Source organism: Bos mutus, chromosome 10, assembly GCF_027580195.1.
Source record: "Bos mutus isolate GX-2022 chromosome 10, NWIPB_WYAK_1.1, whole genome shotgun sequence".
Taxonomy (NCBI): Eukaryota; Metazoa; Chordata; class Mammalia; order Artiodactyla; family Bovidae; genus Bos; species Bos mutus.
In genome coordinates, this window is record NC_091626.1 from 88,042,601 (window position 1) to 88,062,971 (window position 20,371).

Below are 20,371 nucleotides of genomic sequence, written 5' to 3' on the forward strand. Positions count from 1 at the left end.
GGGAGTTAATGAATAAAGGAACACAAGATGAACAGTAACTTGAAACATGAGCAAAATAAATAGAAAGGAAAAGGAAAATCAAAAAAGTACTAAATGGTAAACCTGAGTAAGATGGAAAGGTTAAAACCAGTTTTTATATCAAATGAAAGGTGCTGATTTTTTCCACTAAAGGATGGTTAGGTTGTGTTTAACAAATAAAATGCAATTTTATACTTTAAGAGCAATATACTTAAAACTGTGCAAAATTAAAATACTAGACCTCTAGCCTTATCTCATCTCTGATCCTCACTCCTGTCTGATTGTATATATGACAGGACATCCAATACAATCAAGAGAATCATACCTTACCCAGTCCTGAATCCAATCCCACGTTTCCGTCTGGCTGAGGATCACAGGCAGTTGGCAGAAATCAGGGATGGGAAAAGACTCAGGATAGAGTTAAGCTTATGTGTTGTGCAAATTAAAACATTAAACTAATCAATAATCTATTTTTTTAGATTACCTGAGCTGTCTATACCAAAATGGCCAATAAAAATGATTTCTTCAGTATGTCATAGACACAATGAGCTTAGCTATTATGTTCTCCACATTTACAATCAGTACCCTTCAGTAATCTACCAAAGAATATTCTTTTGTTTGAATAGTTTTCCTAATCACTGAGACCATAGGGACACTTGGATTTGCTAGCTCAAACAATTACAGAGACAGTAAAAAAGCAGTTTTTAAGACTTAGCATATGATGACTCTAAAAGGAAATGGATGAAGCTGCGGAGCTCCCAAGAGAGTGGAGAAGATGCAGGGAAGATAGAAATGAAGGGGAGACAAGAGAAAAAAAAAATCTCATTTGCAAGAATGTACATTTAGAATCTCTCCAGATCCAGAAGGTTTGGGCAAGCTACTAAGTAATAAGATTTAGTAACAGACTATCGCCACTCCTCTTTCAATGTTCCTTCACCATAAGTTTCAGTGCCCACATGTCAAAATTCCAGTTCACGGTAGAGCTGTATGCGTATCCTAGAGCTGCTATAAGAAATGAACACAAAATGGGTGCCTTAAGACAACAATAACAGTTTACTATTTCACAGTGCTGGAGGCGAGAAGCCCTAAATCAAGGTGTCAGTAGGGCTCTGTTTCTCACCCAAAGCTTTGGGGGCCAATCTGTTCCATGCTTTTATCTTAACTTCCTGTGTTGCCAATGATGCTCAGTGTCCCTTGGCTTGTGGATACACCACTCCAAACTCTGTCTCTGTTGTCACATGACATTATCTCTCCTCTTCTTAAAAGGACACCAGTTATATTGCATAAAGGGTCTATCCTACTCCAGTATGATCTCATCTTATTTAATTAATTACATCTATAATGAACCTATTTCCAAATAAAGTCACAGTCTGAGGTTCCAGGAAAGATATGATTTGACTAGAGTGGGGTGAAATTACACTGTCCGACTCAATACAAGAACTAAACTAACTCAGTGGTCTTAGCTAATTCACAGGCATTTATTTTAAATACTAACCTCAAAGCATGGAATAAAATATTATTTTCTTGAAAAAAAAAATGTGTTTCTACCTGTTAAAGTGATTTGGAGTGCCAACATTCAGAGTTATCTTAAGAAAGAAAGAAAAAGACAGAGGGGCTGTCCTAGGTCTTTAAGGTCACACCATTTATGCTCAAAAGCTCTCTACCTAATGGTTCATTGTTAAGAAGGGTACATATATGGCCTCAGGCCACCCTCTTAATCAAATCACATAAAGAGCAATGGGATCAGGGAATTCACAATGGCCCACAAAATAATTGCTTGACCCAAAGGTTGGACCGTCTATGAGCAGACTTGCAAATTGGCAAGCAGAGCTTAAATGTCAAATCTGGATAGTGGGGTTTCATAGTAAATTATATCAGATCACAGAGGGTTGCGCCTTCATCAATTGTGACTTACAATGCTGTCAGGGCAGCAAGAAGTGGATGTAAATATGACCTTATATTTTGCACAAAAGCATCAGTTGAGAAAAAGACTGTTTTTCAGGGCACCATTATAATGGGTCTGTGGTTCAGATGGGGACAGAGATTGTTAAACCCAGAGAAGATGAGTGATCGATGAAGGTCTACCCACTTACTTAATAACAGAATCTAAAATATAACAACAAAAAAAAAAGTTTTGGCTTCCAGTGCCTAGCTGTCAGTTTCTAGTCAGCACTCTTCCAACACCAGGGAGGGGGAAAAAAAGCTACATAAAGCACACTATTGATGAAGTGGTTCTTGTATTTTAAAACTAAATTAAGAAAAATGTTAAAGAGAGGAAGAGGTATGGGAAGATTGGGGCAAGATTTTGGGGCAGAATGAGTTAGTTTTGGCACAAACATTGTTCTAGGACTCCAATGACAGTGACTACAGACTAATGTTTTGAGCTTCCTGTTAAACAAATGTTTGGTTGGTACATTCCAACACTGCAGTTGGAACTAAAACATGCTCCACTTGGCTGGATGTTGAACAAACCTCTCTCTGGGAGGTTAACATCTGTCAGGAGAATCAGAACAAGGGTTCCACTTATATTAAGCAGGAGAAAAATTGTATCTAATGAACTGATAATGCCAAGTGTTTATTGAGTTCTCCAAGGCATGTTCAAATCAGACACAAGCTAAAAAAGAGTTTTTGATGATCTGGGGAAGCTATTCTTAGGGAAAAATTTAATTGAAAATTTTATTAGCAAAAATATCACTTGAAGACATATTATATGATGGATCTACTACTAAATGTCTTGCCCTTATTGTTACTTAATCCTAACAAGTATCCTAGCCTGAATACTGTTTGTACCATTTTACAGATGAGGACATGGTCTGTGTGAAATGGAATAATTTCCCAAGAGTTCCACTATAAACATGTTGCAGAATCTGGATTAGAAATTGCCTGGCTTAAACTTTTGAAATTACTCTGTTCTAGTGCTTTCTGACCCTTGGTCCTTGGAAGAAAAGTTATGACCAACCTAGATAGCTGATTAAAAAGCAGAGACATTACTTTGCCAACAAAGGTCCATCTAGTCAAAGCTATGTTTTTTTTCCTGTAGTCATGTATGGATGTAAGAGTTGGGCTATAAAGAAAGCTGAGTGCTGAAAAATTGATGTTTTTGAACTGTGGTGTTGGAGAAGACTCTTGAGAGTCCCTTGGACAGCAAGGAGATCCAACCAGTCAATCCTAAAGGAAATCAGTCCTGAATATTCACTGGAAGGATTGATGCTGAAGCTGAAACTCCAATACTTTGGCCATCTGGTGCAAAAAACTGACTCATTTGACAAGACCCTAATGCTGGGAAAGACTGAAGGTGGGAGGAGAAGGGGAGAACAGAGGATGAGATGACTGAATGGCATCACTGACTCAATGGAGATTACTTTGAGTAAACTCTGGAAGTTTGTGAGGGACAGGGAAGACTGGTGTGCTGCAGTCCATGGGGTCACAAAGAGTTGGACATGACTGAGTGACTGAACTGAACTGAAGTGCTTTCCCAGAAATGATATGGATAAAAAAAAAAAAAAAGTTTAAGGAAATATTTGATCCTTTTTCTCCTGTTCTACATGTGAGGACATGAAGAACCAGGTTTAGATCTGATTGCACAAAAGTCACACAACAATGCCAAGACTGAATGTTGTTATTTTGACTTCATTAGAGGAACTATATTTCCCTTTGTAATATTACTTAATATGGAGCCTACATAGAAATTTAGATGCTTACATGCAGAATCAGAATTAGAAGTGAACTATTGCAGAGATAGCTGATTTCTAGAATAATGAGTTAGTAACAAAATGGAGTCTTTTATTTTATTTTTTAACTTAACAATATTGTATTGGTTTTGCCATATATCAACATGAATCCACCACAGGTATACACATGTTCCCCATCCTGAACCCTCCTCCCTCCTCCCTCCCCGTACCATCCCTCTGGGTCGTCCCAGTGCACCAGCCCCAAGCATCCAGTATCATGTATAGAACCTGGACTGGCGACTCGTTTCATATATGATATTATACATGTTTCAATGCCATTCTCCCAAATCATCACACCCTCTCCCTCTCCCACCACACCAAGGTGAATGAACCATCTTTACCCACATGTGACTTGATTACATAATATAGAAGAAAGCCTGTGATGACTGATTTATACAACATTATCCTTCACTTGCTTTTAAAAGAAAACTTATTTACCACAGGTATAAAGAGTTAGTCTAGTCGTAGTCCTCAGTTTATTGACCTTGGTCATCTCCAATCTTTATAAAACATTCCATTCTTTCCCCTTATCATCTCCTCTCATGTCTATACTTCCTATCCTTGAGATAAGCACCCAGTCTGCCTTGCTTCATGTATGGTTTTTTAATATTTCAGTATACGTAACGTTTTGTGTGTATGTATTTTGAATACACATAAACAAAATTGTGGAACAAAAATTGATTATTTCCTACATATTTTCTTTTTTTTTTAATTTTATTTTTTAACTTTACAATATTGTATTGGTTTTGCCATATATCAAAATGAATCCACCACAGGTATACATGTATTCCCCATCTTATAAGGAATTTCAAATTACTTTTGAAAAGTAGTTTCAAAAGCAGTTAAGTAATTTCAAAAGAAAGTTGTAAGAATCTTACTTTAAGTATCCATACACCTGGGGGTATCCCTTGAGGCTCAGTGGTAAAGGACTAACCTGATAATGCAAGAGATGTGGGTTCAATCCCTGAGTTGGGAAGATCCCCTGAAGGAGGAAATGGCAACTCACTCCAGTATTCTTGCCTGGGAAATACCATGGATAGAAGAGCCTGGCAGGGTACAAATCCCTGGGGGTTGCAAAAGAGTCAGATATGACTTAGCAACTAAACTACAACAACAATGATAACCCATATAGCTATTACTCAGATTCAGCCATTAACGTTTCATTGTCCTTCTATCCATTCATTAACTATATGCTGAGATCAAGTCAAAGCACATTAACAGGTATCAGTACACATCTCCATAAATATACCAGTATTAATATTATGACCTAGAACTGAGGAAGGGAGAGGGGAACACTTCCTTACAGGGAAAGAAGGAAGCCGTCACTGCCTGTGCTGTGCATCTCACCTTGCCTGCGAGTACATTCTCCTATTTTGGGCTTGATTGGTACTCCTTGGTGTTACTTATGTGTGTGTATCATGTGACCCCTGGACAAATTCAGTGACTAAAAATAGAAGGAAACATGTTGGCAAAGTTTCTGTTAAAGCATGAAAATGACACTTCCTCTTTATCCCTGTGACTTTGTAACTGAAGAGGTATCCTTATCCATAATTTAGAGAGATACTTTGGAATGCTCACTTGAAAACTGATATGATAATATGCATCATAATTTCCATGTGTGATTTACCAGTCTCAGATTCATTTCTTCACATATTTATTGTGTTCTTGCTTAATGTGTACATTTTGAACTGAATTGTGGCTCCTCAAATTTTATATGTTGAAGCTCTAATCCCCAACATGACTAAGTTTGGATATAGAGCCTTTAAGGAGTAACTGAAGGTTAAATGAGGTCAAAAGGGTGGATCTCTCATTCAACAGGACTGGTTTCTCATAAGAAGAGGAAGAGATACCAAAAGATGACCTTGTTTCCAAACTCAAGGAGGAAAGGCCATACGGAACACAGTCAGAAGGTGGCCGTCTGCAAGCCAGGAAAAGAGGCCTCGCTGACACCAACCCTGCTAGCACCTTGGCCTTGAATTTCCAGCCTCCAGAACTGGAGGAAATAACTTGTCCTTTAAGTCACCCAGTCTGCAGTCTTGCTATGGCGGCCTGAGCAGACAAATACACTGTACATGCTGTGGATGAAATAACTAGACTTGAATAATTTTGCTTGATTTAAGGCTTCAAAGTTTATTTGAAAGTGTGGAATGCAATTTTTTTTTTTTTTTGGTTTTTACTCAGTGAAACCTAAAAAAAGGTATATTTTCCTCTATGTATGTACTCATGTGTTCAATTTACTTATAGTGTCTAAGTGTGTATCTGCTTCTCTTTATCTTTTTTAATCAACTATTTCTAACCAAGTGACTGCGGATTCTATTTATACCTATAGTCTGACATAAATAAAAAGGGCATTCTTGAATATGATCAAGAAGGAGTAAAGTTAGTTTATTTTGATAAGTTAAAAAAAAAAAAGTGTGTTCCCAGAACATTTGGGTGAAATATCTTTGCGGAAAAAAATCTACAGCTGTAGCATTTTTCTTACCTTAAGCATTCCCCTAATGTTCCTTTCTCTGTGATGAAAGAGGTTTGACTCAAAAATCAGTTCTCTAAACCGTTTTCTCTCACTTCTTCAATAACGTCTATTTTCTCATTTCCCACTGTGGTGTTATTGGATTCCTAACAGCAGTTCTGCATAGTATCATTTACCTGTAAGCTTAAACCAGCAAATTCAAAGAGTTTCAAATTATAAAATCTGATTTGGTAGCTTTATGCTAAATGACAATCAGAAGGAAACGATGCTGAAATAAAAATGTGCCGAGATACACCAGTAGGTGTCATTTTCCTAATAAGCAGAAATTTCATTGCTGGAGTAAGAATGCATATGTTGTGATGGTGTCAATCACAGCCCCTACAAGTCCAAGGGAATTATTTAAATTCTGTTTTGTGGAGAATAATATTAAGATTTAGGGAGGCATGCTATAATACAAAGAGCACAGGTTTTGAATCACAAGTTATGAGCTGAGTTTATGGGCCAGTTATATTAGTAATGATGAAACGATGTTAGACAATGCTCTTAACTTTCTGAACCTCACTTTTCTCTGATTTACTAAGATGATTTGTTAGAGAACAGGAGGTATGTTACTATATACAGGATAATTAATTGTTTGTGTGGAAAACAGAAACAACTGTAGGTATTTTCATCAAGAAGGGATTTAATACAAAGAATTAGAGGCTTATGATGGGCTTCCCAGGTGGCTCAGTAGTAAAGAACCCTCTGCCAATGCAGGAGTCGTAAGAGACACAGGTTTAATTCCTGGGTCAGGAAGATCCCCTGGAGAAGGAAATGGCAACCTGTTCTAGTATTCTTGCTTGGAAAATTCCATGGAAGAGGAGCTTGGCAGGCTACAGTCCATGGAGTCACAGAGGGTCAGAAGGGATTGAGCACCTGAGCACCTGAGCACACACAGATAGGCTTATGAAACTGTTGGGTGAACTGGGGTAATAAAGATAAGGAAAATCACTGCTAAGATTTCTGAGTATCCTGAGGTGCAGAAATCACTGAGAACTCCAAACAAAGCTTTTGGCATCAAAATATGTTGATTCACATCTCGACATCTGAAATCTACTGGCAAAATCTATCTGCCATCTTCCAGAGTCCTCACACCTCCACAATGAAGCCAAAGCAACTCTCTATCTCTCTCGTCCTATTAAAATTTTAGCAAGAGCTTTTCATTTTCAGGGCATGAACTGGAATCCTCTGGACAAGAGAGTCTGGAGAATGTAGCTTCCAGCTTTTGCACCAGAGGTGATAGCTGAGAACAGTATGGTAATGGGATTGAAATTGCAACAGTGAATTCATAAGATATACTCTGTCCACTCTGGAGGAGGGCATGGCAGTCTACTCCAGTATTCTTGCCTGGAGAATCCCCATGGACAGAGGAGCCTGGTGGTCTACAGTCCATAGCGTCCCAGATAGTGGGACACGACTGAATGACTAAGCACAAGCACTCAATCCACACAGAAGACATTCATAAAATTCAACCCACCCACTAGTTTTGTCTGCTTTGCCTACAAAATGCAATTCAAATTCATTTCAGTTGGATCTCTGTACAATGCAACCACCCGTAATTCAAGGTAATGCTGTTTCTCACATGGACTAGTACAACACTTATCTAGCTTTCCTCTTTCCACACTGCTCTCTGTATAACCCATAATCAGTTTGGTTATGATGAGGTTACTAACAATTCCAGAACTGCAGTGGCTTAACCCAACTGATATTTCAGTTCAGTTCAGTTTCTCAGTCGTGTCCAACTCTTTGCGACCCCATGGACTGCAGCATGCCAGGCTTCCCTGTCCATCATCAGCTCCCATAGCTTACTCCAACTCATGTCCATTGAGTCAATGATGCTATCCAACAATCTCATCCTCTGTCGTCCCCTTCTCCTCCCCCCTTTAGTCTTTTCCACCATCAGTGTCTTTTCAAATGAGTCAGTTCTTCGCATCAGGTGACCAAAGTATTGGAGTTTCAGCCACAGCATCAGACCTTCCAATGATCTCCTTTCGGATGGACTGGTTGGATCTCCTTGCTGTCCAAGGGACTCTCAAGAGTCTTCTCCAGCACCACAGCTCATGGTATTTAGCTATGCCTGTGTTATACGCCTTTCTCAGATTTGCAAGGGCCTCTGCTGAATGCAGTCAGTCAGAGTTGCAGGCTGACTGAGCCTCATCCGTCTTACAGAAGCAGCACCCCAAGTACCCAGCCTCCTCCACGTGGCATAGATATGAGGGGCTGGGGAATCTATTGACGGGAGCCTTGCTGACTTTAAACCCACCAGCAACATGGCACCGTTCAATTGCAAGAAATACAAAAAGTGGAATACGGTTGAGCCCTGAACATTAGGGCATTAGGGGTGCCAACCCCCAGGCAGTTGAAAATTCACATACGACTTTGAAGACTGTCCTTGGTACCCATGGGTTCCACATCTAATTGTGTAGCACTGTATTTACTAAAAACATCTGCATGTAAGTGGACTCTTACGGTTCAAGTGCATGTTTTTCAAAGCCAACTGTGCTAGGATGAAACTATGATGTATTTTCTATAATCAGGATATTTATGCCTTACTTCCTGTAGTCAACTTTCTCTATCTAAGTATTCAAAGTAATATTTATAAAATAGAAATCAGATCATATTTTTTCTGCTTAAAAACATTCGGGTGTATCCCTTGCAAGTAAAATAGAACTAAAACCTTTCACTCTAGCCTACCAGACCTTACAGGACCTGGAGTGCCAAGTTTTATCTTCTTGTTGCTTCTGTTGTTTCTCATTGCCATCCAAGATGTTGGCTGTCTTTATTTGCTTTAAACACGACAAGATGGTTTCTGACCTAGGGCTTTGCATCTGCTCTTCCTTCTGATGAAAACGGTTTTCACTGGGCTTTTTGCATGACTAATTAATTCTCATTCTCCAGGACTCTGCAGAAGTGTCACAGCCTACACTTTACTTTCTAGAATAACAGCTTTACATCACTTTATACAATCTGTAAGTTCTTTACGCTTTTATTCTTTGTCTCCAGTGCCTTTATGATACATTTCATGAGGACAAGGACCACTTCAATCTTATCTGATCCTTGTTTTCAATTCTTAAAATATTGTCTGTATCATAGTAATCACTTGACCGGTATAAGCTGAGTGAAAATACAAATCAATAAATTTTATCTATCATTATTGACCAAAATGATTAAAAGCGGATTAGTAAAAAATGGGGTGATATTCCATAGACTAAGCTGAGACTCTCTCTTCATTTGTCTTTCTTTAAAGTCAATTTAAAAGCCATACATACTTTCTCATTTATTAAAAAGTGCTATCTGATGCTAGTTCTCTCTTTCTCTTTAATTGGAGGATAACTGCTTTACAGTGTTGTGTTGGTTTCTGCCGTACATCAGCATGAATCAGTCACAAGTATGGACGTGTCCCTTATCCCGCTCCTCCAGGTCATCACAGAGCATCCAGTTGCGCTCTCTGTGCTCCACAACTTCCCACTAGCTGGCTATTTCATGCATGGGAACATACGTGTTTCAGTGCTGCTCCTTCAGTTTCTCCCACCCTCTCCTTTCCCCACTGTTTTTTTTTTTTTTCCCACTGTTTTTCTTAAATAGACATACCCACAAAGGCAATGGCACCCCACTCCAGTACTCTTGCCTGGAAAATCCCATGGATGGAGGAGCCTGGTAGGCTGCACTCCATGGGGTCGCTAAGAGTCGGACACGACTGAGTGATTTCACTTTCACTTTTCACTTTCCTGCATTGGAGAAGGAAATGGCAACCCACTCCAGTGTTCTTGCCTGGAGAATCCCAGGGATGGGGGAGCCTGGTGGCTGCCGTCTATGGGGTCACACAGAGTGGAACACGACTGAAGTGACTTAGCAGTAGCAGCACACATCTAGTTAAGAAAAGAACATGATAACCTATCCCAAATAGAAAAAAAAAAAAAAAAGAAAGATCAACTAAGCAAAAACGTACATTTGTTAGCCCAAACACATTATGCTTCAAAACACAAATTAGCATATTTAACTATTAGCTGATTTCTATTGGTAAAGATGATATCATTTTTGTCTTCATAAAACAAGTTATTTTTTTTTTCTTTCTTTATGCACATACCTGTACTCAGCATAACATTTAGTCTTTGGGATCCTAACTACATTATGAAGGAGTTACCTGGTAACTCATGACAAATAACATGTGCATGCGTTAGCACAAAGCTCAGGCTCCCTTCATGTTGTATTAATAAAATACAGTTTCGTGATAGAGAAGCGTGAACATATACTTAGACAAATCTGAGCTCCAAGATGAGCTCTGCTTTTTTAGCTGTAGGATATTGATAAAGTTACTTTTGGGACCCAGATTTACATCTGTATTATTTCAAATTATTAGGAGAAACTCTGGATCATTCTTTAGTAAAATCACTATTACTGTTGCTATCTCAGCACATATTAATTCTCTAATTATTTCACCCAAAAATGGACTAGAAAGAATTTACAATATACTACACAACTAGTTCAGACAGAAGTAAAGAAAAATACATCAAAAGCTTTAATTTCTCCAAGTATTTTAAAAAGGCATTTTGTTATATTTTAAAAGAAACTTGAAAAGCCAAAAAATCTGGAAAACTCAAATTAGGAAAACGAAGAGCTATTTCCAGTATGGAGTATATGAAGTCCAGGGCAGCCTAGGGAACAGTTAAAGACATGAAGCAAAACAAGTATTACCAAGTTCATTGGATTCTGAGAATCCAAGACTTTGGAAGATAGTAAACTTTCAACATAAACCAAAATATATTGATGACTGCATTTCAAGAAAATGCATAAAATCTCTTACACGCATATATATATATGGCTAAAGGAGAGAAAACTTGGTTAATAAGACCTGATTAAGAATTGAAAGGGCTTCTCTGGTGCCTGAGGTGGTAAATAATTTACCTACATTGAGGAAGGGGTCACCTGGGTTCGATCCCTGGGTCAGGAAGATCCCTTGGAGAAGGGAATGGAAACCCACTCCAGTATTTTTGCCTGGAGAATGTCATTGACAGAGGAGCCTGGCAGCCAACAGTCCAAGGGGTTACAAAGACTGAGCAACTAACACTTTAACTTTCAAGAACTGGAATTAATTTACACCTTGGTAAACAAAGTTTAAGCTTAATTTATTATAAACTGTTCATTCTTAAAAATGTTAGAGAAGAAGTAGGAGAAAATACTAATTCAGAAAGTTATGTTAAAGGTGGAAATTAAGAAGATACCAGGGTATATTTTTGATCATTACACTTGTGCTTTATTTCTAGTAAAGCTTTAAAGATGAAAAATGTCCACAGATTTTTCCCTTGATAGGATTACTTTTCCAATAATTGATTAATAGGTAGTCCAGTTAAAGTAATACAAAAGTGAGAGATGAGATTAAGCATATGAATAGCTTTTCAGTGCCATGTAAATTGACTTGATTACATGCCAACAAAATACCAATGTGGATGAATTATTAGCTGCTTACAACCTATCTGATTTTGTCTAGTGGTAATTTAAGAAGCAAAACTGTTTCCTTAGAGTTCTCTGTATTATGGTTTATGTGGTGGGGTTGAAGCTGCTTTTCCTAAACTATGGGTTAGAAAGTAATGTTCTTTTAACATTAGAACAGCGACAGAGAAGTGTTCCTTGATCAAATGGATTTGGAAAAATGCTATGTTTCAGAAAATTAAGCCTGATTTTTGCTGCAGCTTTGATCACTATTTTTAGATTACTGGTGACTGTGATCTCAGCGGATAATCTAGCATACAGTTCTTTACAAACTGATTTTTTTCCCATGGAATATATTCTGTAATGTATTAGTATATACTTCATAGAATATAATCCATGAAATAAACATTTTCCTAAAGCTTAGTGGATAATGTAGCTATCTGATGGAATTCAAATTAGAGTTTATCTGTTTCTTTTTAAGTTGTGAGAAAACTGCCTCAGAAAGTCCCTGAGCAACTCTGAAGATGTCTGTAAGGGATCATTTCCAAGATATTTTGATAAATATTAACTAAAGGGAGGCCAGGTGGAGTGAGTCAACCTCAGCTGCTTTAATTTTATGGTATAAGCTCATCTAGAGAAGGGATTGCCAGGTAAGTTCAGGCAAAATCTCTACAAAAGCTTTTGCTTTGATATTGTCACCAGCTAAATGGCCAAGCTCATACAAAGCCCTTCCAGGCTCTAGAGAGGCCCAAACTCATTTACTCTCTCAGATCTTTTATGTATTTGTCTCTATACGAATCTTTTCCTTCAGTCAATCTACATCATGCTCATTCTTCAAGAATGGTTCAGATCCTACCTCTACCATCAAGCCTGCCTCAAGGCTTCTTGACCACTCTAATCTCATCACTAAGATAGAGAAATGTTCATTTTGTTTTTGTTGTTCACTCAGTCTTGTCTTTATATATGTGTGTGTATATATATATTTTTATATATATATATGCACATATATATATATAATATCCTGTTAAAAACAATCTAAAATAACTAAAAATATGGAGCATATTTTTATTTTCCATGAATTCATGTTCTTATCAGTAATTTGGTTCTAAAGTTAGGATGGCAAAATCTATTTTATATAATATTTTCAATTATCTTTTAATTAATCAAATGTAATATCCCACACAGGTTCAGTGAAAAGACCATACAATTCCTTCAAGCCTTTCAAATGAGTCTCAGTCTTCTCTCCAGATCCCAATACACTGGTGCAGCTAAGCTTAGCGAGGTGTGGGAAGAAAACAAACTAATTTTATTTTAATTAGAAGAAATATTTTTGGAGCCTAGAGCTTGGAAAAGCAAATGCACACAAAGTCATTCATTTATTATTAATGTGAGAATGCTGCTGCTAAGTCGCTTCAGTCGTGTCCGACTCTGTGCGACCCCATAGACGGCAGCCCACCAGGCTCTGCCGTCCCTGGGATTCTCCAGGCAGGTACACTGGAGTGGGTTGCCATTGCCTTCTCCATTGTGTGAAGTGAAAAGTGAAAGTGAAGTCACTCAGTCACATCAGACTTGTAGCGACCCCAAGGACTGCAGCCTACCAGGCTCCTCCATCCATGGGATTTTCTAGGCAAGAGTACTGGAGTGGTGAGAAGAATACCAACCTTTAATTTCTTCTCGGATACCTTTATTTTGGGGGGCTTTCCAAGTGGTGCTACTGGTAATGGAAGAGACTGAAAATGGAGGAGACATAAGAGACTTGGGTTCGATCCCTAGGTTTGGAAGATCCATGGAGAAAGAAATGGCACCCGCTCTAGTACTCTTGCTGGAAGAATCCCATGGACAGAGGAGCCTGGGGGCTACAGTCCATGAGGTCACAAAGTCAGACACAGCTGAAAGACTAACACTTTCACCTTTATTTTAGAAGATTATGTTCAATTTGTAGTTAATAGAATTAGATAGAATTGCAATGGATACAATCAGATGCCAAAACTCATGGCAGAGAAATAATTTCAGGTATTTTGGGGAAGAAATCTTGAAAAACATCAGCTTTGCTTGAGTATCCACTCACATCCATCCTAAGTCACTAACTCCCTTATATTATTTCTGCTTTATTCAACTATCTCTTCTTAAAAAAAAAAAAAAAGGAAAACTATTGAGAATGTGACTAAACTTGGGGATAAGATAGTGAAAGAAATACAGTCCCTAAGCTCAACTAGAGGAGGGCATGACAACCCACTTCAGTATTCTTGCCTGGAGAAGTCCATGGACAGAGGAGCCTGATGGGCTACAATCCATGGGGTCACAAAGAGTCGGACATGAATAAGCGACTCACACACAAGGAAAAGGAACTCAGCATAAAAGCCCTGGAAATAAATAAGATGTAAAGCTGAACCAGCTGGAGGGAACAAGGCCTTATAACAACTTTTCTAGATCGAGTTCTCTTTGCCATGATACTTAGCACAACTTTATAGATACCAGAGATGTATTAGTTATTTTGCTGATCTTTAAGGCAAATAAAACTTATCGAATTATTTAGCAAGTATTTCCCAAGTCTCTGATATGTATATTGTTGTTGGTGTTCAGTCACTAAGTCGTATCTGAATCTTTTCGACCCCAGACACTGAAGCACACCAAGATCTCCTGTCCTTCCTTGTTTCCTGGAGTTTGATCAAATTCATGCTCATGAGTTGGTGATGCTATCGATATATATAACTATTCACCTATACCTATTTATATTCAAGTGGGGTCTGGAAGATCCCCTGGAAAAGGAAATGGCAACCCACTCCAGGATGCTTGCCTGGGAAAGTCCACAGACAGAGGAACCTGGACTATAGTCCATGGGGTCACAAAATAGACAGACACAACTTAGCGACTAAACAACAGCAACAAAATTCACTGAAGATTAACCATTGACCTGTATCTTTAATGTAAATGTTCTCAATTAATGTCATCATATAAGGATGACATGACATCTAGTGCAATAACATTATATAATGAAGAAGTAGTAACATCATCTAATGAGATGAAGAGACTGAAGGCAAAAGATATGAAATATTAAATCGAGGGATAAGAATTCAAATTGAATCCTTCTGTTCAATGCTATTACCTCCATATCACAAACAATTTTATACTAGATAGCAGGTAAAATAGAGAAATCCGGGAAAGGAGGCCACATTTGAATCTTTTGGCAGAAGAGAAGGCATAATAAACGACGTCAATGGAGTATTACTCAGCCATTAAAAAGAATACATTTGAATCAGTTCTAATGAGGTGGATGAAACTGGAGTCTATTATACAGTGTGAAGTAAGCCAGAAAGAAAAACACCAATACAGTATACTAACACATATATATGGAATTTATAAAGATGGTAACAATAACCCTGTGTACGAGACAGCAAAAGAGACACTGATGTATAGAACAGTCTTATGGACTCTGTGGGAGAGGGAGAGGGTGGGAAGATTAGGGAGAATGGCATTGAAGCATGTATAATGGTGGCTCATAATATCATGTATGAAACGAGTCGCCAGTCCAGGTTCGATGCACAATACTGGATGCTTGGGGCTGGTGCGCTGGGACGACCCAGAGGGATGGTATGGGGAGGGAGGAAGGAGGAGGGTTCAGGATGGGGAACATATGTATACCTGTGGCGGATTCATTTCAATATTTGGCAAAACTAACACAATATTGTAAAGTTTAAAAATAAAATAAAATAAAAAAATAAAGGACGTCAAGGAAGGTGGCTCATTTTCAAGAATACTGGAGCTATCCAGCTGATCTTTTGGTGCCTTTACATGTCCTCCCCCTTTTACCTGACCAAAAAAAATCTCTTTTATCCCCTGGATCACATTTGCCACATCACCAAAGATGCACCTTCTGTGGTGTAAATTTATCTCACTCAGTTGCTAAGTGAGGGTGCATATAGGGAGAAGATTAGAAGAGGGTCATTGGGTATATTTTCATCTGGAGCTTGAGTAAGGAGCATATTCTTCTTAATATAAATAGGGAAGGAAATATGTGAGTGAAAAATGAGGTTGGGGGAAAAATAATAGCATGAGTTTATAAAATCCTGAGAGGCATTTTGTAACATGAGGATGAAGCTAAAGTCATATATGTATAGTAGGGAAATATTTTTTAGTCTTCTCACTAGTATTTTTGAGCCATATCTGAAATATTCAAGTTTAATTTGCATTCAAGGATCATCACTACTTAAAACAAGAAAGAAATAATTCTGGGTTGTTTGTTTTAAAGCACATTTATTAGCATACTGACAGCTTTGATTTGTTTGCATCCAAATTTTTGTAATGTTCTGCAAGAATTATTTAATATATTTTTGGAATTATAATAGCAATTAATTCACTAAGAAAAAATTACTTTAAACCATCCATTTGGTATTTAAATGAACTTCATTTGAATTAAAAATTATAATTAAAAAATTAAAAGTGACATGCATAAGATTAGGTATATATTTTTAAAAAATTACAAAGTGATCATTTTCTGGACTTGTGTAGTAGATTCTCTCTACACAGTTGCAGATGAGCAGGGTCATTCTCTAAAAGACTGATTACTCCATGTGGACCCTATCATTTTGGGAATAATGTAAATGTACAGAAACTGAGATATCGTAGTAAGTAAAACATTTGAGAATTTACAATGTTTTGATATAGAAAGTTCTCATGACACCTTTCAAAAGACTCAAATTACATAACTACTAAAGGGATTACTCAAAATCCCTTTGTGGATTTTATTCTATGCCTACATATTGACTAAGAGTTCTTTGAAATAAATCTTCTGGTTCAGGTAATATTCACTTCTAATAGCACAGACACAAGTTTGGTTTGGGGAACTTTTGATAAGTCAGCCTGAGCCCTCTACCTGATAGAGAGCTCAATTGCCTCAAAGCTCAGGAAGTCATACAATAGAAAGCACCAGTTCTTTGCTTTCCAGGACACAAAGTTGAAGTACAGTGGGGTAAACCCAACCTAGACTCAGTGAAAGTATCCTGAAAAAATTATGATAAGGAAAGATGAAAACCTGAGCTAGTAACTGAGGTTCAATACAATGGGTTTAAGGGTCAGAGTGCAAAAGAGTAGTACTGTTGTCTCATCCCTGAGGCTGGGGAGTTCAGAATCTAGCCATCAGGTCAAGATGTTGCACTTTGAGGAAAATGGGAATTAGAAATGAGGCAGAAAGAAAGAGAAAGAAATTCAGAGCCTGAGAATTTGCCCACTGGGGGCGAGTATCACTGTAGACCTGGCGTCCCCCAGGCGTGGACAAGGCCCACGAGAGCAAGCACTATTAGTCTTCAAAATTGATTCTCTGAGAAATGATGGATATGTGTCCAAACTTCTGCTTTCCTCTCTGCCTGACCTTGAAGTAACTGACAAAGTAAGCTCCTAGACTTCTTGGATAGTTCAAGGAACTGTGTTTGCGTTCATGCTCAGTGGCTGAGTCTCATCTGACTGCAACCCCATGGACTGCTGCCCACTGGGCTCCTCTGTCCATGGAATTTCCCAGCAAGAGTACTGGAGTGGGCTGCCATTACCTCCTCCAGGATATGTTCTCTACCCAAGGATCGAACCCGCATCTCCTGCATTGCAGGTGGATTCTTTACCACTGAGTCACCTCAGAAGCCCTCAAGAAACTGTAGAACAGCTCAAGAATGCAGCATTTGATTTTCTGTTTATAAAATGTAGGGGAGGGGGCTTATTAGTTACTTAAAAAATTGCTACTATTTGTAGTTTTAATTTATGAGGCAATTCATGAAAGTAAACAAAAGTGTAATGAGTGGGAGAAGGTTTGATCATATAGATTTTGAACTATTTCAATCACTTTCCAGGGGCCACAAAAAAGTCATAAAAAATTGTTCAGTGCATGTTCTTCTTTCCTAAGCTATCTCAAAAATTAAAATAAAAAGTAAGCTAAATATTTTCCAGAGGGAAGAAATACTTGATAATAGATAACTTGATAAATAAATAACTTTCCCCCAAGACTTATTTAGTACAATTAAAGTATTACCTTTCAAAAGGTACATTAAATAATTTTCTTAAAATTCAGCACTCCTTCCCATGCATAAATATGTGTATATCATTAAAACAAATCTGATCTAGCCTGAATATTTAGATTTCTATAATATATATATTTACTTATTGAATAAATATTAATTGAAAACCTGCACATATTAGATGTTCAATTATTTATTTGATTGTTAGCTTTACAAGAGATTTTTTGTAAGTATTAAAAAATCCTACTATTCAGTAGGATCTTAGAAAATTACTCAATCAATGTCTTTTAAATTGCATTTATTATATAATGATCTGATTTGTTCTCAAAATTTTATGATCATACCTGGCCTATTGAGCAAGCTAATAGCACTCACTTGAGTGTTAATTTAAATCTATCCAACCAGACGGGGGTCACTTCAAGTTGCATAAATTGTATATCTTGAAACATTCTGGAATTGTCTCTGACTATTTCTAGGCATTGCCCATCATAATTATTAACATATTTCTGGAACACGTTTTGCATGAGAACTAATAAATTCAGATCAAGGTGATTCAAGTTATTGACCATCTAATCATTTACCAAAGGCCAGTTACTCTAAATCAATAAATACAGTAACTGGACAACTCATTGGAAGGATGCTTAGAATGTTACAGTGGTTAAAATAATGCCTTACCAATATTCAGCATTTCAGAGTACATGAAATGATTACATGTTTTCATTTTTACTTAACTGTTACAAAATGACTCTTTAAAAAGAAACCACATAATTTTATAGTATAGTAAGTATTCCATTTTACTGTAAAATAGTTTGTATTCATAGAGTTACAATTAAATGCAAGTCAACAATTTTTATTCTGCTCCCAAACAGGGGTCAGGTTAAAATATTTATAAGGATACGTGTATATGGGTTTCATTTATTCAAGCTTGTGTTTCTAACAATATTGTTGGCTCAGAAAACATAATCTAAAAAGAATGAAAATTGCTTTTAGTTTTTTTTTTTAATTATACAACTTTGACCTATCTTGATGGACTAACGGGATGGTGATGAAAACTGTAATCTTAATAAATCTCCTGCAGCTAGAGGTTTAAAACTCATACTGTTTCAAATTAGCGAGGACAGCAATATTTATTTGCTGCTGAATTCCAGTCAGCATGGCATTTCAGCAGGAAACACTTTATAAGACTTAAACTTCTGAGTAGCAAAGTTGAAAACTCTAGTAAAAGAAAAGGAATAAAAACTAAACACACTCAGTGATTCATTTTAAATCAAAAAGGAAACAAGCCACCCTTTATCATTTCCTTCTCGTTGTCTTGCCTCACTCCCGTTGGCTCCTATTACAAGTAACAGCAAAGAACCCTGGCATTCACAGAGTACTCTGCAATGCTCAACGGGCTCTGACATGCCATCATCTCACTGGCCTAACAAAAGATTACTTACAGAATAAATAAACGCTATCCTCTACTAATAGAAGAGGCAACCGAGGCAACATCCCCAGATGAAGTTGTCAGGTGACTGGACCTCTGTCAACAGCTCGTCTGACAGAGGCAGTGAGTGTGAAATCTGCCATAAGGTCAGTTAGAGTCACAGCAACTGTGGGACGAGAAGAGACGCAGGCAGCATGGTTAGGTAGAACCCAGAGAGGAAAAAAATAATCATCGTGCATTCACTTCTCTCATTTATTTCTTTACAAGGATAAAAACCACTCGGTTTTCCTCTGGTCTCAGGGTGCCTGTTCTCTTTGTCTTAGTCTCTTTTATTCAGAGTCATTTTCCTCCCCAGTTTGGGAGTGCCGCCAAATACATATTTTGGCCTTTCCCCCCCATACTTAGACCCTCTGTGACTTTATTCAAAGCACATCATCTCTACGCAGGTGACTCTTGCATTTATATTATAAGTGGCTCCCCATCTTTCTCCTGGGAACTACATTCATACAGAACTGCAAATCTCTGATACTTCTCAAGCGTAACATGGCAATACTGAATTCAGTTTTCAACCCAAACCCACGATTCCCCTTCTAAATCCATAGCATTGCTATTGACCATGTTGCTCAGAAAACAAACTGCAGAACCACGTTTGATTTCTCTTTCTCTCACATGACTAAACCACAAGCAAACTCTGTTAACCTCACCTTGAAAATATACTCAATGCTTACTATCTTTACAATTAAACTACAACCCAAACCATCATCATCTCTCATCTGGGTGATGACAGGCGCCTCCTGCCTGGTTTCCCTATTTCTACTTTCAACCCCCAACAGTCTGTGGCTCACACAGCAACTAGAGTAGTCTTCACAAAATGTAAATCAGATTAAGCCATTAATCTTGTCAAAACTAGTCTTTTTTTTCCCCCCAATATTTAGAGTAAAATGTAGGGGCTCTATGTGCTCTGTTTGCTGGGTAATCTTCGAGTGTCATTTCCAATAACCTCCCCACTTGCTAAGCTGACACCCTCGGTCATCATGCACATACCAAGTATACTGTTGTCTCGGGGCGTTTGGCCTCATGTCCCCTTTGCCTGGAAGACTCTTCAGTCACAGGGTGTAAAGGGCCCCTTGCTTGTTTGTTTATTTATGGCCAGTCTTCCATATTTAAATGAAAGTTCCTTTAGAGTAATTTTCTGTATTGCTTTCTACCTGTATAACCTAGAACAGTGCCTGGTTGGGAATTGGCTGAAGGCAAG